General features: G+C 43.5%; 1 protein-coding gene across 1 annotated transcript in view; it reads right to left on the bottom strand.

Annotated features, from left to right (window-relative positions):
- Positions 1–22,747, bottom strand: part of KCNJ15 (potassium inwardly rectifying channel subfamily J member 15) — a 35,586-nt gene extending 12,839 nt beyond the window's left edge. Inside the window, exon 1 of the mRNA XM_053970276.1 lies at positions 22,666–22,747. The gene's annotated coding sequence lies outside the window, so the exon portion shown is untranslated. The remainder of the gene's footprint in view (positions 1–22,665) is intronic.
- Positions 22,748–23,024: the final 277 nt, after the last annotated feature.

Genomic DNA, 23,024 nt, shown 5'->3' with positions numbered 1-23,024 from the left:
CCTGTCCCAGCCCTGCTGCCCCTCACCAGCTCCAGAAGGGACAGAAGGGGTCCTCTAAACCACCAAAATTCTGGGCTGATGTACAAACCAGGGCCTTTCACCTGCTTCCCTGAGGTGGTCAGGCGAGAATTAAAGATATCAGTGACACTTCCCCATTGGTGTAGGGTTACTTATCCTCAGTGCTGCCCAAAAGTTTTGTTTCAGGGCAGCTTTCTCTCTTTTTTTTTTTTTTTTTTTTTTAATTTAATTTTGCTCCTGACCAATCCATGGATGTGGTTAATTTAAGGTTTAAAAGGCTTTTGCTCACACATACACACACACCCATATATGTTTTCCACTGAAGTCTGTGCTTTTTCCTAGACCCACCCAAATTCCAGTACATAGCTCACTCGTGTGCCAAGCTTCCCTACTCTTCCTGCAATGAGTGGAAAAATGCCCTTTTTTCCACTCCTGCACATTTTAAGGGGGGGAACCATGTGGAGGAGAAGGGAGAATTTAGTTGTACCTGTGTTTTCAGAGCAGAAATAGGAAAGAACCTCAGTGTTGTCCATGGGAATGCTTTCTTCCTAAGGTTCATGAGGTCCCGAGCCCCAGTGCTTTCTGAGCAGGAATTGTGGAGTGCCAAGGAGATTTAAAAATGAATAAATGTGAAGCAAAAGTAGCTGCTGGTTGGTAAAACTCCATTCTGTTCATATGGAGTACTTAACACTCCTGAATGTTCTGGTATTTTAGGTGAGCGCTGAGAGAAAATCAAAGATTAATGGTAAGAAACATTGGGGAGTTTTGAGTGGAAATGGCTTCAGTCATGTCCTTTAATGGGGTATTTTGGGCTACCAGTAAATTAATGGAATCCCAGAATGATTTGGGTGGGAAAGGACCTTAAAGATCATCCATGCCATGGGCAGGGACATCTTCCACTACTCCAGGTTGCTCCAAACCCTGTCCAGCTTGGATTTGAACTTGTGGAAAGCTGGTGGACCAAGGGCTGTAACAACACACGAGCTCCATCCAAAGCCTTTTCCATTTCCCTGGCCTCCATGGGGATTCTCTGATGCCTGGTTAAGGCTGGTCCCCCTTGATTTCCTCTTCTCAGGAAAGGCATTAATAAATCCTCTCTGACTTACAGAGCTCCCTGCTTTCCTGGAGCTTGTTGGAGCATAATTTCTGAAGCCTCTGTTCACCTGCCAAGCCAAGCTGAAATTAGCCCATGGATTTAAAGACGTGGGCTGGTTTGTATCCCTTCACTCTTAGGTGATGGAAATTAAAATAGGCCAGGTTAATTATTTATCCTTTCCATCAGCAACATGCTAACACTGTACAGGAGCTTATTGTCACTCATATATCTGCAAAAAATGGAATAAAAATTGGTATTTTTTAAGAAGAAGCTGTTTCCTGAGTTTCTTGACTGGGAGGTTACACAGCCCTGCTCTGTTGTGTCTTTCAGATAAACTCCCAAGGAATCAGAGGGAAAAGAATATTTGTTTTCCTCATTGCTTTCCCAAGTTGCTTGATCCCTGCCAATTTCCATGACACAGACCCCTCAGTCAGCTGCAGAGACTGTGGCTTCAGAAAGGGAGGAAAGTTCTGGTGCACGTCAATGTTTTTGGATTTTCTCGCCAAACCAGAAATATCAAAACAAAATTTAAAAAAAAAAAAAAAAGGAAAAAAAACTTTCAACTTTTTCTGGTAAAATAAAATAAAAAAAAACCACAACAAAACAACAAAATATAAAAAGGTCATTCTGCCTGTTTGTTCAAACCAAAACTAAGCCTTTCCTTTTGAGATTTGCACAGACGTGTATACCCCATTTAAATCAGGTGAGGAACAAAACATTCCTTGGAGTGGCAGATAGTGGCATCTTGCTTCCAAAATACAATTTTTTTTACTGTTCAAAATTGTGGGGTTTTTTTTCCCATCTAAACCTGTATTTTCAGCCCATAAGGCTTCTGGTTGAAAAGTCTCAGCCAACTGTAAGGACCACGTGGGTTGGTTTGGTGACGAGTGACACTTGGAGGGACACAGCCTGTCCTGCTTGTTGGGATCTGGGAACACAACTACAATTCCCTCCTCCCTGTTCTTTTCCTCACAGTTTCTTAGGAACCTCCATAAAAGCAGTGATAATGTGCCCAAACAAGAGAAAAAATCTCACGCTGCTTTTCAAAGCCCCTGCGTTTCCTTACCCTCAAAGGAGCCTGATTTCCTGATTTATTTACACATCCCTTATCTTTATGGCTGCTCCTTTATGATCCCGTGTCATCTCCAAAGCTCCTGCAATCTTTTACAGTTGGGAAGGTCCAGCTTTGATCACTGGAGTCATCAGGCTGAATAGAACATTGTTCCTGCTCCGCCGAGAATTTTTTCCGACTGCGCTCAGGACACCGCAAACTTATTTTTACAACGCTCAGCAGCTCCTCTACCTTGTTTTTCTGTGAGTTTTACAGATGCCGTGGGTTTCAGGAGGCACTTTGATGTTTTCCAAGCTGCCTGATTTACGAGAACAAAAAATACCACCATTCCCCAATTATTTTCTGTCGCCTTGTAATAAGGCTTGATGCATCAATGGAAATTCAGTCTAGGCACAAAGAATAACTGGGGAATGAGGAAATCAACTGCATCTCCCACAAGAGATCATTCTTCCAGTGGAAAAATCAACCTTTTTGATCTCTAACCCTCTACTTTTCCTGTAGTATTTAATAAAGCCTTCATTTTTATTGGAAAACACACTTGATGGGAAATGTGTAACTGCTAGACCTTTCTGTGTTATTTTAGTGCTGTTTATATTCTATTTTAGTGCTGTTTGAACAGAATTCATGTTTTGTAGGTAAGTGCTGAAGATAAGTGGTTGCAAAAAGCAGCTGAGCAGGGCTGTGAATATCTCCAGTTGCAGCAGATTTCAGAAGGGGTTAAGGTCATGGCACTGCTGAAAGTCCAGGGACTGTCACTCCACCAGCCAGGTGGCAGCTCAGTGGCAAAGCAGAAAACTCCCCCATTCCCTGTTCTGGTGACACTCTGTTAAACCCAACCTTTCCCAAAGTAAAAACTCTTTCTGAAAAGCTGTTCTCCTGCTCCGTTTGCTGCGCAGCTCAGACTTCTGGTCTGCAGGCAGCTTGGTGCCACAGCATCTCCAAAATCCACCTTTTCTTCCAGTCCAGGTTTTCAGTTTATTAATTAACATTTCCCAACAGTCCTGCTCACAGTTCTTTTCATCTGACCCACCCAAAAAATCTGGGGTAATAAAAAAAATATTATTTATTTTCTGCTATTTTGACCATTTTAATTTCTTCTTCATTAATTCAAACACATCTTTCACTTCTTTATACCCCTAAAGGTCACAGTCTAACCTTTCCACAGCTGCTGCCATGACCCCCAGAGCTCTTCTTTCTTCTGCTCTTTGTTGGCATCTCATTCCTCTTTGTCCTCAAATCAATCCCTGGGTTTTTTTTTACTCCTTTCCTGGTTTAGACTTCTCCCATTCCACAATAGCTTCCCATGTGACATAAATAAAATTCCCACATCCTGAAAATCCACCTGTGTGAGATACAACTTCCACAAGCTTCTCCCCATCATTGTGTTTACCTACAGAGTCCCTCCTCTGTGTCCTTCACTGTTAGATCTGAAATAATTTACAGCAGATCCAAAGTTTTCCTCTTTGTTCATCTGACTGCAAAGTGTGTTGAGGACCTGCTGTGCTGTGAGAAATAATTTGTTCTGACTGTAGTCTTTGTTCGGCATCAGCATAGATAATAAGTGATTTATTTCCTTGGAAGCACTCATTTTTCCAGGATAGAAAGCTGGGATACCTTGGGATGTGCCCATCTCCCTGCAGTGCCTGATTACCTGAGACCAGATGCTGAACTTTTAGACAGCTGAATTTGTCTTTTCCTTACATCTCTATAGCAAGGCCAGAGCTTTTGAAAGCTGCCAAGTTTATTTATTCCATGAAAATCAACTGTTGCAGTGCATGTGGAGGCACCCCTCTCCTCCTGGAAGGATGAGGATTACACATTAATTACCTGGTACAGGTGTGCATTTGAAGTTGGAATATCCTAAATAAATACAGGTCAGTCTGAGTTGTACTGCTGAAGCCTTTCAGGTGAAATCCCATGAGAAATGCTGTGCTGTGTGGGATCCCAGGTGAGATCACACACCATGATGTGCCCTGTACATCACAAACATGGTTTAGTTCTTGTAAAAAATGCAAATTATGCATTGAACATTATGAACAAGTTTCTTAAATAAAAACAACCCATCTAGGAATTTAAAATAGGGTGTAGGATATGTCTGCTCTGTTTTAAAGGTTCTTGCCTCTGACATTCCCTGCCACAGGTCAGCTTGGTTATCCCTGCCAACACAGAAACTGTCACCACCCTCACCAAAATATGGATTCATCAAGCCTGAAGGTTTAAAAGGCTCCCTCATCCATGATCACAGAATCCCAGAATCATCAGGGTTGAAAAAGCCCCTCAGGATCATCCAGTGCCACCCCAGCCCCACCAGCATCACCCCAAACCCTGTCCCCAAGGGCCACATCCAGACTCCTCTGGGACAATTCCAGCGACTCCAAACCTCCCTGGGCAGCTCATCCCAAGGCCTGACCACTCTGCCAGGGAAATTTTCTTTCCCAGTCTCCAACCTGAACCTTCCCCTGGTGCCATTTGAGGCCATTTCCTCTCCTCCTGTCCCTTGGGACACGGCAGAAGATCCCGACCCCCCCGGCTGTCCCCTCCTGGCAGGAGCTGTGCAGAGCCACAAGGTCCCCCCTGAGCCTCCTTTTCTCCAGGCTCAGCCCCTTCCCAGCTCCCTCAGGAATTCTCCAGCCCCTTCCCAGCATCCTTCCCTGCCCTGGACACGCTCCAGCCCCTCCAGGTCTCTCCTGCAGGACCAGAACTGGACACAGCCCTCGAGGGGCCTCTCAGAGCCAGCCCAGAGGGACAATCCCTGCCCTGCTCCTGCTGGACACACAATTCCTCACCCAGCCCTGCTGCCAGTGGCCTCTTGCCCCCCTGGGCACCCCTGGGCTCGTGTCCAGCCCCTGTCACCAACACCCCCAATGTTTTTATCTGTGCAATTCCAAAATCCCAGGGTGGGGTTGGGCTCTTTCTCCAGGCAGAACTGACAGAACCAGAGCACACAGCCTCGAGCGGCACCAAGGGAAATAGAGGTTGGATGTTAGAGAAAAGTTTTACAGAAAGGGTGATAAAGTTGTGGAGTGGCTGCCCGGGGAGGTGGTGCAGTCACCACCCCTGGGTGTGTTTAACAAAGCCTGGATGTGGCACTGGGTGCCAGGGCTGAGTTGAGGTGTTGGGGCTGGGTTGGACTCGATGGTCTTGAAGGTCTCTTCCAACCCAGAGATTCTGGGATTCTGTGAAAATATGAACAGCCCACATCCTACACCTCTGTCACAGCTGCTTCTTTCAAAGGTTCCCCTTTTCATGGTGGGATTTCAAATCCTCCTCTCCTTTTCACCATGGTCCACCTGCCATTTATTAGCAAGATGGGAGCCAGCAGCGATCAGTCGATAAAGAGCAAAAAGCTGAACCAGAATTATTTGGTGGCAAAATAGATAACAATAATATAATAATATAATAATATAATAATATATTATATATTATATATAATAATAATAATATATATTATTATTGTAGTGCCTCAAGCTGAGCAAAGCTGAAGATCAGGAGCAATTTCCATTAATTTCTGTTAAGCAACTGCAGTTTTAAGAACTCAGATAAGCAAATTCTTGTCCACTGCTTCATTTTGAGGCTGGGGAATGAGGATCTGGTCGTTCGTCCAGCTTTTTTTTCAGATTTCACTCTAAATATTTCAGCTGATGTAGAAAAGTGCTTAAATCAAAGTTTTTTGTGAGAACAGAAAGGCTGTTACTGGTTTCTAAGGCATTTTCAATATTTATGTGACGTCTTGGGTGATGAACAAATTTCTTGTATTTCTCTGCATTCCTTGTGATTGTAAAGCAATCACAGACAAAAAGCTTTTCCTTGATGATATAATCATTATTTATAAAATCTAAACAAGCATTGGAGCATTTAAAGGCATGGTGTCCTCTCAAACATTTTCACTGTTTATCAACCAAAAATACCCCTGCAAAAGCAGAACTGAGCTACAGCAGGATAAATCACTGGGGTTGCCCCACTGAAATGTGTTTTTTTGCATTTCTGCACAAAAAAAAACCCAAAGAAATTTTCTTAATATAAGATTTTATGTTCCCTGGCTGAGACCTTAAAATATTTACTACCAATTTACTACCAGAGATATTTACTACCAATAATATTATTTTGAGTCATAATCAAGTCACAGGTTTGGACATTTCATTCTGACAAGACGTAAATACTAAATTTTGCATTTTTTGTTCAAATTATAGTTAAATTGTATAAATTTTTGTTTCAAAATGATATATGTAAGGTTCAGTGTCTTTTTTTTATGGTTTGGAGTTTCTTTGGATAATTTTTTAGACTGCAACAACAGAACAGAGTAGGAAAGTACTTCAAGGACCAGGAACCCCAACAGAGTCCCTTACAACAATTAATTTCTGCCTATTCTTAGGGAAAATAGAGTTTTAATCTAAAAATACTAAGCTGGGAACAGTCCAGAGATCAACTACCAAGTGCCACTAATTGTGCCAGTCAACCAAACTCAATGTAGGGCTAAAATAAAATGTTGCCTTAAAAGGTTTTCTGGTTTTCATCCTTTTTTTGTGAGAAAGTTTTGCCATTTGCATAAGGAAATGAATCAGGATTGCAACTCCAACACCTCCTCCCTGATTCTGATACACTTTTGGTCTTCTCTGAAAATCAAAGTCTGTTTGCTTGGGTGAGAGGGCTCAGGAAAGAACAGCTGGCATGGAAGTGTCAGGGTGGGCAGCTTGGAGTGGATCATTGCTGAGCAGAAAACAAGGGGGAAACTTTGGGGAAATTTCACAGGCAAGGTCAGAAAAATCACAAAAACATTTGTCTGCTTGCTATTTTCCTTGGGAAATTAAAAATGAAATTAAAATAATTTAACCAATAAAATTTATTCACTGGTTAAAATGTAAACCTCTATTTTATCCTATTTATTCTGGTTATTTTGTTTTATTTTATTTGTATCTATTTTATTATATGTTTTTGTCAGGCTGTGTAATTCTAGAGAAGAAAAGGGGAAAATTTGATCATGATATATTTTACTCTTTTCTCTCCATCGGTTTGAGCTAAGAATACACCTTTTAAAGTAAAGTAGGTGCATTGTTATATAAATTCCTTCCCTACAGATTTATGGTAATATATTGAACAGATAACCATTTTTATCATACATTCTCAGTGCAAAAGTCCTAATTTTAGATATGGAAAAGTTCATGATGCGAAACCAGATTGAAGCAACAGTGAAACCCCTCAGTTAAAACAATGGAGATTAAATTAATCTGATCAGGCTGTACTATTGTCCCAGTCAAAATTTCTTTTATTTTATTATTTTTGAGTCATGACAAAGAGAAGGTGCCTCTCTGAGCACAGACAAATCCAGCTGAGGATCTCCATGAGAAAAACCAACCTGAAAGGAGCCAAATATGATTTCAAATTGGACCAACCCTTGTCCCAGCACTTCACTTTCACCAGAGGCAGCAGAAGCTTTGCAGAAGGTTCTGCTGGAAGATGAAATTTGCCAAACCCCTTTTTCCCCAGTGAGTGTAAAGAACTGCAGAGGTCCCAAAACTCTGCAGATTTATCCCAGAACTGCAGGATTATCCCAAGAATCCCTCCTCATGTCCAAGCAGTATTTGTCCAGTGAAGGGTGACAACACCTATATCTTCGCTCCTGTCACGTCTCGTTCCCTTTCTGCCTGGCCACGATCTCTGCCTTGCTGTAAACCCCAGGCTGTGCTGGCCACACAAAGACAATTTCCTGCCCTGGTCAGACAGGACAGTTTCCTGCTCTTGGGAAGAGGCAGAGATGCTCTGGTTTGTGATGGATCCACGTGCATTTCACAGCACAGCACAGACAAGCAGAGAGTGAGCAGGAGTTTCAGTTCATGCACAGCCAATCCTTGGGAACTGCTTCTTCCCTGCTGACTCCAGGAACATGCACATGATTTTTGCCAAATTCTTTTCCACATTAACACCAAACTCTTTAACATATTACCACCAAGTTGTTAACACCAAGTTGTTTGTCCACATTAACACCAAGCCCTTTACCCTATTACCACCAAGTTCTTTTCCATATTAATGCCAAGCTCTTTGCCACATTAACACCAAGCTCTTTACCATATTACCAACAAGCCCTTTACCATATTAACTTCAAGTTATTTGCCACTTTAACATCAAGTTCTTTACCATATTAACACCAAGCTCTTTGCTATATTAGCATCCAGCTCTGTGCCATATTAACACCAAATTCTTTCTCATATTAACACCAAGCTCTTTGCCATATTAACACCAAAATCTTTACCATATTAACACCAAACTACCATATTAACACCAAGCCCTTTACCATATTAACATCAAGTTATCTGCCACTTTATACCATATTACCACCAAGTTCTTTACCATAGTAACACCAAACCCTTTACCATATTACCACCAGGCCCTTTACCATATTAACATCAAGTTATTTGCCACTTTAACATCAAGTTCTTTACCATATTAACACCAAGCTCTTTGCCATATTAACATCCAGTTCCTTGCCATATTAACACCAAGCTCTTTGCCATATTAACATCCAGTTCCTTGCCATATTAACACCAAATTCTTTCTCATATTAACACCAAGCTCTTTGCCATATTAACACCAAACTCTTTACCATATTAACACCAAGTTCTTTGCCATATTACCACCAAGCCCTTTACCACATTAACATCAAGTTATTTGCCACTTTAACACCACGCTCTTTGCCATATTAACATCCAGTTCCTTGCCATATTAACACCAAACTCTTTCTCATATTAACACCAAGCTCTTTGCCATATTAACATCAATTTCCTTGCCATATTAACACCAAGCTCTTTGCCATATTAACATCAAATTCTTTGCCACTTTATGCCATATTAACATCAAGTTCTTTACCATATTTACACCAAACTCTTTATCATATTAACACCAAGTTCTTGAACACCAAGCTCTTTGCCATATTAACAGCCAAGTTCTTTGCCATATTAACTCCAAGCCCTTTGCCATACTAACAAACACATCCAGACACACTGAATGCTGAAATGATGCTCAAGCCTGTAATAACTCACTCAAGTCATTAATGACTTCTCTCACCCCAAGGGGTTAAGGACAGCTCAGCTTTCAGATATTTAGCATTTAGTAAATTCCTTCCTAGTAAATTGACAAAGTTGATTGACTGTTTCATACAATAATCAATAATTTTTATAATTTTAATACGCATGTAAGGTGCCTCTAATGGTAAAGACTTTTCCTTCCATCAAGCAAACAAATAAAAAAGGCATCACCCCAAAACCTGCCTTGTTTTACCTTGAGGAAAAGTGAATCAAAATTTATTTCAAAAGGCTCTGAGGTTCAGCATGTAAAACAGTAACATTTCTGTTTTTCTTGGTCCTTCCCAGGCTTGGTCTCCACCTGTTCCCAAAGAACACAGCCTGTCTCTGTGGACTGTGTGTCTGAGGAGAGGGAAACAGGACAGGAGGCAGAAATAATATTCCAGACAGCTTTAATGAAATCTGGATAAATCAATAAAAAATTCAGCTGCAATCAGGGCTGTGGGCTAATGGCTTGTTTGCTTCATTGCATGAGGAGCTAGGATAAAAAAGAACTATTTGCTTTCATTTGAAATTCTATAAAAAGTAACAGACTGAATTACTGTATGTACGTTGGAAGACTGAAGCCCAAGTCATCTGCTGCTGTTTTTGTCTCTAGGCCATGCCTCATTTACTGGGATGAAATTCCTGGGGAAGTTTTTGGTCTGGTCTACAACTCTGCTTTATAAAAGTGATGCCAGTTTGTTCTGTACAAGCAGCACCGTGTTACACTCCAGGCTTGCTTTCTCCCTCCTGTTATTAGGGAGTGCAGGGAGCATTGTGACATTTTACAACCAGGGAAATAAAGAAGACATTTCTTTAGCAGCAAATCTTCTCCTTCCCCCTCAATTAAAAAAAAAAAAATCACAAGAAAACACAGACTTGGTAGGTAAATACACTGGCACTGTGATCAGAAAGACCCTGGAAATCCCTCTAAATACAATATGGGAGGGAATCAGGTTAGTTGAAAAGTGCTGTGGATACTCCTGGTTCACAAAGGAAAGCCAGCTTTGTTCCTCTTCACAACCAGCACCTCATGGAGAAAAAGAGATTTTATCTGTAACTCTCACTGCAGCACGATCCCAGTGTGAAAATTAAAAGGGAGGCAGTAGAAAATAGAGGGAAATTTGCACCACGGGCTTTGATTGTGATCATGAGGAAAAGCCAGAGCTGTCGAAAACAAGTTGTGTGAAGACACAGGCAGAAGTTGGAAGACAATGCCTGAAGTTCTCCAACTCAGACATGTTTACATTCTTTACACCTTCCACAGAAAACTGACATTCTCTTTTCTTATACACAAAGGTAAAAGGGACAGGAGAAAGTTCCAGGCAGGTTTTCCCACTATGCCAATGAAAACTGATTTCTGAACTGGAAAAAAGAGCAAGAGCTGGCTGAAAGTTCTGATTCCAACACTCTAAACAGCACTCTGTATTTCTACAGGCAAAAAATCCTGGCAGGCAAACAGGGACAAAGACAAGTTCAGCATCTGTCCCCCTCCCCAACATATAAAAATCTCAGCCCCATGCATTACAAACCCCACATTTCAGTGCTTTACATCAGTAGAAATACCAAGCCGTGACAGCTTTTGTTTAATTGCTGAACTGCCTCTATGTCAAAATCCAGAAAATGGCACAATTTTATAAACATTTTTTTCTCTTACACATGGTTTCTAAATCCTTAAACTCCCAAAATATAGAAAAAATAGGAAAAGCACCTACTCCTTAGCTTCCAGCTCCACACAGCTCCCAAAGCACTGCTAAGCATGTATGGATTTTTGACAAATACCTCTTACCTGTAAAAGAGCAATGTTCAGATTCCTTACTAGATGTTATCGTCATGACAAGTCAAACAATCTTTTTTTATAGAAGGTTGGGCGGCTTTTCAATAAAGCATTTGTGCATTAAAAAAAAAAAAAAAAAAAAAAAAAACAACAAAAAAACCCAGAAAAAATTCAACACACAACAAACCCCTCAGAGAGTCTCCCTTCCCTCGCTGTCAGTCAAAAACAAGTTGAAATAAGCCTGAGTTGGAATTACCTGAATAAAGAAACTGGAGAGAGGGAGGGAGGAGAGGGAGGGAGGGAGAAAGAGACGAAAAAAAAAAAAAAAAAAAAAAAAAAAAAGAAAAAGAGTCCAAGAGGAGACTCAGTGATGTCAGCAGTGTGTGTTAAGGAAATCTACAGCTGAGCCCAGCAAACTTTATAACTGCACAGCTCTCAACACCCAGTTACGTGGTAAGCAAATACCTGCTTCAGAGGAAACTGATTTGCTTCTAAAGAAGTCAGTTAATCTTTGAAGAAACTTCAGCCAGGCTGATCAAAGTCCCTGAAAGGCCTTATTTCCTAAATAAATAAGGTTATGAGTGGTTGTATAAAGCTAAGAAAAGAGGAAGAAGGATAAAAAGTCAATGTTATCGATTACCCCTTTCCTGCTGGCCAAAGGGAGATTGAAACTCATCTGAAATAAATTCTAAATTCAGGTTATGGTTGTCACACACTGAGCTGCAGCAGCTGAAATCCCTGACCACCAAATTTTCCAATGTCTTTATCCAAACACTCCTTTCCTTTGATGGCTTTTTCTGGTTTTTTCTTTTGTCTCCCAGTTGCAGAGAGCACAGGCAGGGATGATTTGAGCAGGATGGAGTCAGGTACCTTGAAGACAGGGTTTAGAGCCTGTGCACTGCCATTGGTACCACGCTGGAATTTGATGGGATTCCCTGGGAATGCAAACAGCAGCAGGGGAAGGGAAGTTGCTGCAGCACTGGAAAGGCTCACATGATGCCCTTGGATCTGTAATTCTGATGCCCTTATACTGTAATTCCTGGGAATTCCAAATCCCAGCAAGCTACTCCAGGACAGGCAAGCTCAGCATCACCTGCAGGCACATCCCACAGTGCCTGGATAACTTCCTTCCCTTTCCCTTGGGAGAAGGAGCACATCAAACACTGGGATGAGTCCTTCACCAACCAAACTCATCCCACCCCAAATTCCCAGAGATCACACCAGCCAGAGCCAAATCCCTGCTAAACAGGGATCTAAATGTCATTAACAGATATTAATAATGTCATGATATGTGACCAGAGGAAAGCAGGAGCTGGAATTCTGCTGTCAAGTGCAGCACTCAGGCAGTGCCAGTAGGCAGCAGCTGTTTTGCATTTAAAAGGGCAACACTCAGAGGTGATTTTTTTTTTTCCACTTTGCCAGAGACTAAAGAATTTCACAGGACTTGGATTGTTCCCCGAATCCATGAACCTGTTGCACTGGTGTCTCTATATTTACTATGAGGGAGATGGCAACAGCTATAAATATATTTATATTTATATATAAAAATACTTGTGAAAGTCTTTTCCTGCTTTCAGATGAGCTGTTCTGTTTGCAGAGCTTTGTCATGGGATGAAGCACCTATACCAGGATTTCTCTTTCACTATCCAGTTAAATTATGTTTAGCTGGGGTTATACATTATTAAAAATTTCCAATTAAAACTTTCCCCTTATTTCTTCTCGGTAAAGTTTGACAAACTGCCCTAAGCATAAATTAATAATGTGCTATTCCCACACATTCCCCAAATCAGGATTTGTGGCAACATGGTGACCATGAAATCCACTGTAGTGTGAGGGGCCTTTGGAAGATCATAATATGAGGATATGCTCTGAAAGATGCACAACAGTTCTGGTTTTAAGCTTTGTGTGCATGATTTAAAAATGTAAATACCTCTCTTTGCACAGTTTTCCACTTAAAACATGTGTCACTTCCCTGTGGGTCCCCACAAGCTCTGGGGCTTTTCCCACACTGCTGCTGAGGTGAGACAGAAGGAGAAGTTAATTTGTCAGTTCGAACCCTCCAAAATGTGTAAGCTCACTTTTTTTCCCCTTCAGATTTACCTTCACATTTACCAAGGCTAATAAATCTCTTTACTTGCAGCAACAACATGTGAGTTTAAAAATGTGGGCTAGAGATGTTGAAATACTGATCCAAACTTCAGCATTCAATAAGGCTGAGCAGGAAACCCCATGGTGATAAGAGGCTTGCTAGGACATTTTCAGATTTTATGTTGTCTCTGGATGAAGTTAAGTAAGGAAAAGAAACAATAAAACTGGATCCCTGGCAGAAAAGTTAGCCTTACTCATCAGATCTGTACCTGCAACTTGATCTAAAAATCAGTTATTTTACTGAAAAAGTGCTTTGGGCTTCTCATGTGGAATATGATCCAGCTCAAAAGGATGTATGCAGTGTGCATGGGGAAAAGCCACAGCCACTCTTCAAGCCTTATTTCTTTTTTTCTGCTGCTGGGAATCCCCAAATTATGAGTTAAAAATCAGATACAGGATATAAAGAAACTGGCATTGTTATAAAAACCACAGCAATGGTTCTTGCCCAAAACAAGTTCAGGATGTCCTGAGCAGGCAGAGGTGTCACATGAGAACCTATTGTGCTTTTACACAACTAAATCCATGTGTAAAGCTGAGCCTTGTCTTGGTAAACACAGATATTTGTGCTTTATATACTCTATGTTTTCAATTGTTTGAAGACTCCTCTAGTTTTTGTATTTTTCTTATGTGCTTTAGAGTATTCATCTCTTCATCAAACCATTCACCTGATTCTTACTGATGAAGTTCATGATAAAAACAGAATTGAGAGGGTTAAAATTCATTATGGAGATTCCCATGAAATAAAGGTAAAACAACGGGCCTGAAGGTGCTGCAGGAAATGCAATTCAGAGAATTGTAGAATGGTTTGGATTGGAAGAGACCTCAAAATTCATCCAGTGCCACCCAGCCATGGCAGGGACACCTCCCACTGCTCCAGGCTGCTCCAAGCCCCAGTGTCCAACCTGGCCTTGGGCACTGCCAGGGATCCAGGGGCAGCCACAGCTGCTCTGGGCACCCTGTGCCAGGGCCTGCCCACCCTCACAGGGAAGGATTTTTTCCCAAAATCCCATCTAAATGCATAAATTTTCAGTTGGAAGCCATTCCCTGTGTCCTGTCCCTCCATCCCCTGGAAATTGTCTCTCTCCAGCTTTCCTGGGGCTCCTCCAGGCCCTGCAAGGCCACCCTGAGCTCAGCCCAAAGCTTCTCCTGTGCAGGTGAACAATGCCAGCTGTGCCAGCCTTTCCTCCCAGCAGAGCTGCTCCAGCCCTCTGCTCATCCTGGAGCCTCCTCTGGGCTCTCTGCAGCAGCTCCAGCTCCTCCCTGGGCTGGGACAGGGCTGTGGACACTAATGGGGACAGGAAACTTCACACTCCAGAAAAACCAGACACCACACTCTCCCCACTTACATGTGCTCTCAGCATGCTCAACACACATTTTTCCACCTTTTTTCTTTTGTCACATCTTTGTTGACATTGCAGCAGTGGCCACCCCGAGGAATTCACAGCCCATTTTCCCAGCCTGCTCCGGGTTAACGCCGTGGTTTGGGTACAAGCCCTCCACAATATGCTCTTTGCATTATGAGAGGTTGTGGCTGACACTGCTGCTCCTGGGGGAGATTTGTGCACATGGAAAGCACATAATTGGAACAGGATTTTATTCTGCTTGATGAGCTCCACACAGAAGGATCTGGCTGAGAAGAGCCCAGCTCTGTTCTCAATGAAGCGAGCGGTGACCTCTGTGGAAACCCTGTTACCGCAGCTTTCCAAAACTTCATCCCAACGAGTTTGGATGTGAGAAGGCTGCAGTTGCTGAGATGTGTCTTATCTGCTCACATTAGGTGGTTGTTCTTCATCCAGCTGGCTCAAGGTTTCAGACCCCCAGCCCCACTGCTGTCCTGTGAGGGATGGAAGGACTTTTACAGCCTCCAAATTTAAGCTTCTGCCCAGAATTTTTGCTTCTTGATGACAGCAATACGGATACATTGCCACCCAAGATAGCAATAGGATTTCCAGGTAGCAGAAAGCTCTGGAGGAAAAACAGCCTCCTTAGAAAAATCACTCATTCCCAGGCACATTTGGCTGCCTTCTCCCTGGCTGTGGAAATGAGCATCTTCTGGGTTTCTTTCTTGCCCAGAGACGGGGAAGGTTCACAAGCAGGAATTCAAATCCAAGCTGGCCTTCCACACCAGAGTGAAAATGACAATGGGCTTCAGATCTAAGAGGGATTTTAATTTCCGCTCCTCCGCCAATCTGGTCAAAATGTCCAAAGCAGCAAAAATTCACCTCAGATTCCTGGAACTGGTCCTCGTATCTTTGCTTTGTGATACTCTGTGGTGGGTGCATGCTCCGTTTGCCACATCACGAGCCAGCAGGACACATGAAAGTCCCCATGGGGATGTTCTGCTCACACTGCTGGGAGCTTCCCAGCAGGCAAAGCTGCTTCCTGCAGCACTTCCAAGAGCAGACAACTCTCCAGGTCCCTCAGGTCATAGCTGTAACATGAGGCTGGATTTGTTGCCGTAGGATTGGATCCACGCTCATGGAAAACTACAGTCTGCAAGACATAACCCTCAGTATTGTTCTCAGCTGCAAACAGGGTGTCTGGCCCAAGCAATGACCCAGGGTTATGGTCTAGAAGAGCTGCTCCAGGGGATGATGGAGAGGCAGGGCTGGAAGCAGCCAGCTGTGAGAGCCACTGACCACAAGAAACAGAGGCAGCTTTGCCTGGTCTGTCATTTTCCTCCCCTTGACCCATGGTGGTCTCTCTCTTGGGTGTTCTGTGATTTCTCCTCAAGTGTGAATTTCCCTAGTTAATAGCTGCCCTGATGACCAGGAATCCTTCTGGGAACTGCTGGAAAACTCCAGCTCCTCAACCACTGGATCCCTCCTGTTGATGTGACACAACGAGCAATCCTCAGTCAAAGAGAAACTTTCATCTTCAATTTTGTGTATCTTCAGTAGCATACGTTGGAGGACAGCAAGCAGTAGGAAGGGATTTCCTAATCACATTTCAGTTTGTTTGGATCAGTAAATCTGCAAAGTCCACTCTGCATCCTCCAACCATGGGGTCACAATCTCTAATTCTCTAATTCTCTAATTCTCTAATTCTCTAATTCTCTAATTCTCTAATTCTCTAATTCTCTAATTCAAGCCCAATTCTCATCAGAATCCAGCAAGTAGATCAGTTTTTTTCTTACCTTTAAAACTTCAGGGATATTTTAACGGAGCTTTGCTTTAGGATAACTTGAGAAATAATGGTTTATTTTACTTGGAAACTTCTTTCCATGAGCACCAATAAGAGCCCTGCAAAAATACCTTTTTGGTACTTTCTTTACAGAATTTCTTTGAGCTGTGACTACTTGGGACAAAAATGTGGCATTACTGCCACTGGTTTCAGATAGCCAGACTAGATGGCCTCTCAGGAAACAGCAGTAAAAAGGCAGAGCAAATTAAATGAGTACCTTTGTGCATTTTTAAATGTGTCTTCCTGGAAAAATATCTTCTGGCTTGAATGAAAGGAACTGAAGTGTGTACTTTTGCCAAACTTTATCCAAGAGGATTAAGAAGTGAGCCTACAGACAACTCCTGAGGTTGACAGAGCATGGAACTCCACAGAAAGTGCACAAAAAGAGGGTAATAAAGGGAAGGGCACAGAGTTTTCAGTACAGGGTGTGTGTACAAAGACTGTCCTGAAGTTTGCTATCACCAACAGAGATCATGGCAAAAGAAGATATGGAAAGTGATCTTCCAAACACCAAGGGCAAACATTTGTCCAGACAGGGCTGGAAAGGCTCAGCTTCAAGATCAGGTTTTTGCAGAAAGCAGAGTTGTCATCGTTGATCTGCAGAACTCAGCCTTGAGAGGAAGTAAAATCCAACCCATGATATGAGAGGGGAAGCAAGTGATGGCTCCATGACAGGAAGATGGACAGGGGTGCTGGCTGCACCCGTTGTCACCAGGATTGCACCACAGTTTCCATCACAACCTCCTATTTTCATGTGCCATGAGCATTGCAAAATGCTGACCTTTGGGGCTGCATTTTTCCATGCTTGCTCCCTGCCCCAAAGGTGAATTCTTTCAGAAATTCTAAGCAGAATCTTTTCAGGGACCATGGCTATTATTTTTGGCTGTTGCCAGGGCAGCTTGCCTGGGGCAGATTGAATAACAACTGGTTTGTTCCTCTGAGCTACAATAAATCCCACCATCCATCATGTGAAGGGGAAAATTAAAGGCATGAAAAACACATCAGAGCTCTCCTGATTTTAATGTTTGCAAGGACTGTTTAGGCTTGCAAATGGCAGCAGGTGAAGAAAAGAGAGATTTAACTGGGAGATACTGCCCTGACTAAAAGGCTCCTTTAATGACAATTAACTCCACCATGTTTATATCAGGGACAACTATTGAAAAGTGGTGTTAAATACAATCTTCAAGATACCAGGAGAGGAGGCTGGGTCTGTTTTGTCCCTCTGAGTGTCTCTAGCATGGGACACTTGCTTTTCTTAAGTTTCCTTAAGTTAGTTAATTAAGTTAGTTAGTTGAGCAGTTAATTAAGAATCTAAGGGTTGCACATTCCCCTCCATTGTCACAGGCTGTGTCAGTCAGTGTCAAGGCCATTAAACATTCTCCATTTCTCAAAAGCAGACCACTTGAAAGAGCCTTAAAACATGGATCTAGATGCTGAACTACAGGTACCCATGGTTGAAAATGCTCTCTAGGGGCTTTACAGACCAATGCATTGGGATTGAGATGCTGAGCAGCACTCAAAGCCACAAACAACCCCAGAACAAAACCCCACGTGTGCTATTAGGAAATCGCACCCAGGTGGCCTCATATACCCCCACACATTCTCCTGATTTTATCATCCACAGAAAATATGTCTGAAAGTTACTGTACAGACAGGAAAAGCCAGTCTCCCTACAGGCCCCAATAAAGACTAGAGCTGTCCAAAGGTCTCTGGGAGTACAAATTTGTTCCAGTCGGTCTGGCCTGTGAGGCTGCACACCCTCCAGACTACAGCTACATCTGGGGACACGTGCTGGAGCAGGGTCAATCCAGAGCACAGGGCTGTGTCCAGATGGCTCTGGAATATCCCAGGGAGGAGAGCCCAGAGCCTCTCTGGGCTCTGCTCAGGGCTGGGCACTGCCCAGGGCAGAAGTTGTGCCTCCTGTGCAGGAATTGCTGGGCTCAGCCCCTGCCCGTGGCTCTGGGGCCATTGCTGGGCCTGGAGCAGAGCCTGGGGCTGCTCTGCCCTCCTGCACACAGGGACAGACTGGGACAGACAGGGACAGACTGGGACACACTGGGACAGACAGACAGGGACACACAGGAACACACAGGGACAGACAGGGACAGCCAGGGCTGAGGCCCCTCTCACTGGGGCTCCTCTCCAGGCTGAGCAGCCCCAGCTCCCTCAGCCTTTCCTGGGCACGGAGATGCTCCAGGCCCTTGCTCAGCTCCAGGAGCTCCTGTCCCTGCTGTGCTGAGGAGCCAGAGCTGGACACAGCACCCAGAGGTGCCTCCAGGGCTGGGCACAGGGGCAGGGTCACCCCTGACCTGCTGGCAGTGCCCATCCCGATGATCCCCAGGCCTTCTGCACTCTGCTGGCCCAGGGACATCTCATTGTCCCTCAGGACCCCAGATACTTCTCCTCAGAGCTGCTTTCCAGCATTTTTCTTTCCAAATGATTGTATTTTGCACTCAGTATTGTTCCAACTTCAGCATTTATGTGCCATATCTACTTTTACTGACTATGTCATTCAGTCCACCAAAACACACTCTTCATGCTCTGTCCTGACACATGCATATTTGACATGAAATATAACACTTTAATGCCACACTTTTAACCTCAAGCACCACAAAATGCCTGGCTAAGACAAAGCTAACAGGGTTCACATAACAATCAGCTTGTTTTATAACTTCCTTTTTCTAGCTACAACCAATGCATCCACATGCCAATTATTGCTAAATAATTCCTCCAGATTGTCTGCAACCTAAGAATGTCTAGCAGATCTGCAATTGCACCTGCACATGAACCTTAACATCAGACTTGCAGTGACTTTTTTCTGTAATACATCCAGTTTTTATAATGCCTGATAAAAAGCCAAAAGGATGACGGTGAAATCAGACTGGTTTGCCATTCACTAAATTTAGGAATTTTTGAATATGTGAAGCAATTGCTTAACCCCATAAATCCTCAAGGCTCTATGGTGTAAGAGTTCAAGCAGAAATTTCATCAGTGCATTAAACAGCTTCAGACTGAAAGACCATAGGTTTAGATGGGATATTGGAATTGTTCCCTGGCAGGGTGGGCAGGGGCTGGGATGGAATTTCCAGAGCAGCTGTGGCTGCCCCTGGATCCCTGGCAGTGCCCAAGGCCAGGTTGGACACTGGGGCTTGGAGCAGCCTGGCACAGTGGGAGGTGTCCCTGCCATGGCAGGGGTGGCACTGGATGGGCTTTAAGGTCCCTTCCAACCCAAATCATTCCACAATTTCACATTTTCCCTGTGTTTCTTCTGCTCCCCACAGCATACCTCAGCTGAATAACTGAAAATGGACTCACAGGGAGTGCCTGCACTCTCCACACTTTTCCATGTATTCCCTGGCTTCTGAAACCTTGGCCACTGCAACATTCCCTGTTTTGAACCACTCTGTCTCTTCCCCCATTCTGTGCCTTGAGTGCAGCCTGTTGACAATTGATTTCATCAGGACAATGAATTATACCTCTGGACTGCTTGGAATGAAAGGAATTCTTTTCCTCAGGGTTCATTCCACTGTTTTCTTTACTCAGCTACCTCCAACCTCCACTTGCTCCAATACACCTTTTCAGATGTTTTTGTCCCTCAAAGGCCAGCTGTGGTATTTATCCCTTCTTGGAGGATCTCTCCTTTTAACTCCTTCTTGGAGCAGAGTTTTCTGCTGGAGAAACTGAGCCCTTTCAAACCTGTCCACAGTGTTTGCATTGCAGGGAGGAACTGCAATCTCCTAAAGCTGGCTAAGGCAGGCTTCAAAATATTTCTTCCATATTTACTTCACCTTTGGGCTATGTGGTTCACCACTTTTTTTTTTTTTTTTTTCTTTTTTTTTTTTTTCTCCTCTAATTGTTGGTATTATAAGCCCAACTGCATTTCCAGAGAAGTTAACCCTTAGGACACTGCTCTGCACTTTGCTTTCCTGATCTTCCCTCAGATCTCTCCCTGCTTATCCAGTCTCAAGAGTGATTTTCTCAGTGCTCTGCAAGATACTTTTACTTCTTTTGTTTCCCTTCAGGCCTGGCTTGTTTACATTTTCCCCATATTGCCTTGTTTTATTGCTCATCTAGACCATCATTCACTATGTGTATTTTTCAATAACTTCCTTCACTTGGTTTTTTATCACTTCCTTGAATATATCCCAGCAGATCTGCAGGGAGATTTCTTCATCTTTGCCAATCAGTGGCCTGAAAATCACCCAAAGCCACCTTGGAAGACTGGCAGGAGCTATCCCTTAACACAGCCCTGCGCTTGGACACAGGAAGTTTGAGGTGCTTTCACAGGTGAATCAAAGCAGGAAAAACCTCTACTGTGACCAAAGCCAAAAGATTTCCAGTGAATATCATGGATAAGATTCTACTGAGCCAGTTGAGGCAGGGGATGACAACTCAGAGAGCCACACAGGTGAGTCTGTCTCAAAAAACACCCAAAATTCCCACCTGGATGGTGGAGATAAGCTGATTTTGGACAGCAAGAGGGCAACACCTGGTCCTGGCCACACCGTGGGCCCTGATGTGACTTTTCTTGCTGCCCAAAAAGGCAGAAGAACTCACTGAGCCACACTGATTTTCTTCTGGAGCTTGGCCCTCGGGCCCAGGCCATGGAAAGGGCTCTGGATTTCCAATAAGTTGAACCTCCAGGAATCCGGAGCTATCAAAACTGAGCGAGACAATTTTGTTCCAGCTTTGGCAAGACAGTGTTTGGACGCAGCACATTACAAGATGTCCTGCCAGTTCTGGGTCTGGGAGCAGACTCCAAAGCAGGTGAATCCTTCCTTAACTGGAGTTCCACAGCAAGGAAAACGTTTCACTGAACTCGAGCAAAGATGAAACCAGCTGAATGATGGAAAGAGCAAAGAGAAGTGGTCCTCTCTGAAGAGCTGCCAGCAGTTTCTGAAATGAAGGTCAATTAAATTAAAGTCATTGCAGTCTATATCTGCATTGAGATGGGCACCTGCGTGCAAATAAAACCTGAATTTGTACCCCCACGCTGGTACTCGATGGCAAATGTGTGCACACAGAACAAAGGCACTTTCTAGAAGGCAGCTTTTCACACATTCCTTGGCAGACTGGATCCCTTTCACCTCCTGTGATCCCAGACATCCCAGTGCTCTTGGAGAAGAAAAGGATCCTTTGCTTCTCTCGGGTTTCTGGAACAGCCTCACACAGATTCCCATTTCTGTATCTCTGTTCCTGACACATTTGCCAATCAAAGTACCTCTCTATCTCCCTCACTCTTCTTATCTCAAGAGCTTTGTTATAAAGTAAAGGAAGCTGGGCTGGATGGTGTTGCCAAGCTTTGAAAAGCTTCTGTATAACTCTACATTTTCCTATAGTGCTGCGAAGCCCATATTTACCTAATAGACTGTCCAGAGTCCAAAGGAGCTTCTACAAAATTTCTGGTAAAGAGCATTTGTTTTAAGAATTGATATGCATGCCAAAAACAATGTACTGCATTTATCAGCCTGGAACTGTTACAATCTTTTCAGCAAATAATATCCCAGTTTCTGAAAAAGCCTAAAATGTGTAGCTAATCCAATTGTGTCACCTCTCATTTCCTTCAAAGAGGGGGGAAAAAGGCAAAGCTAAGCCTGAAATTCTGGTTTGAATTAACTGCCACTTTATCTCTAAGTGACCCCTTTGTGCAAAGCTATTACTGCAAACACAGTCTCTGAATCATTCAGTCCTCTCCAACGCCTGAAACACAGAGCTACAAGGTAGTTAATGCTATCAGCACTATCATCTTGCATTTGTGTAGTGCTTCTCATCCAAAATATTCCAGCTCCTGGCAGGCTGATCCTTTCCCTGGGTGGGCTCCTAATGTGGGTGCTGCATTCAGCATTGTAAAGGGGAAGGGGACAGCAGGGGGATTTTACACTTTAATACCAGTGCCACTGTTAAAGAAAATAGCATTCCATAAGGTGCAAACCAGCAACCAGAGCTCTGCAGTGCCACACAGCCATGGAGAGAAGGAAATGAAGAATATTCCAGGTATTGTTCTCAAATCCACTCAGCTCTCTCTGGCAGCATGGAGGGACCTAAGTGTTAGAAAGGTTCAGATCCTCTGAGAGAAAACACAGGGCTAGAAAAGGTATTTAAACAGAGATCCTTAATTGGTCAAGTTGTGATGGAGCCCTGCTTCTAACCAGGACAATCTAGTGTGGTAAGACCTTTAATTGGGATGACTAAAAACTCCGTTAATTTTCTTCACTGGAATAAAGGCAATTTAAACTCATTCCACCATTCCTTGTGGCCAGCCATGCCAACCCTTCACTGTCTGCCCACTCTGCCATGCACCCGCCCAAAATACCTTTTTTTTTTTATTCCTGGTCCTTCCTCAGCAGCCAGGGGCTCCTCTTCCTGATGGCACCTCCTGAGGGTGTTGGCAGGCAGCTGCTGAGAGTCGGGAAGTTCATCTCACCCCTGTCCTGCCCCGCTGGTTCCTGGGGCTCCGTCCTTCCCTCCAGCCCTGCCTGCTCCTGCAGCTCCCTCACTCCCCGCTGCTGGAGCAGGTTGAGGTGGTGAGCCCAAGGGCTGGAGAGCAAAAGAAGAAAGAAGAGAATTTATACTTTGGTATTTTGGAAGCTGGAATCCAGGAAGAAGCTTAAGAACGTGACTTGAGGCCAAAATGTTTGGCTCTCCAGTTACAGAGCGGAGAGGGGCAGGTTT

The sequence above is a fragment of the Vidua macroura genome, chromosome 2 (genome assembly GCF_024509145.1).
Source record: "Vidua macroura isolate BioBank_ID:100142 chromosome 2, ASM2450914v1, whole genome shotgun sequence".
In the NCBI taxonomy this organism is placed as follows: Eukaryota; Metazoa; Chordata; class Aves; order Passeriformes; family Viduidae; genus Vidua; species Vidua macroura.
Note: the sequence above shows the minus strand (reverse complement) of the source record. Positions and strands in the feature narration are given on the sequence as shown.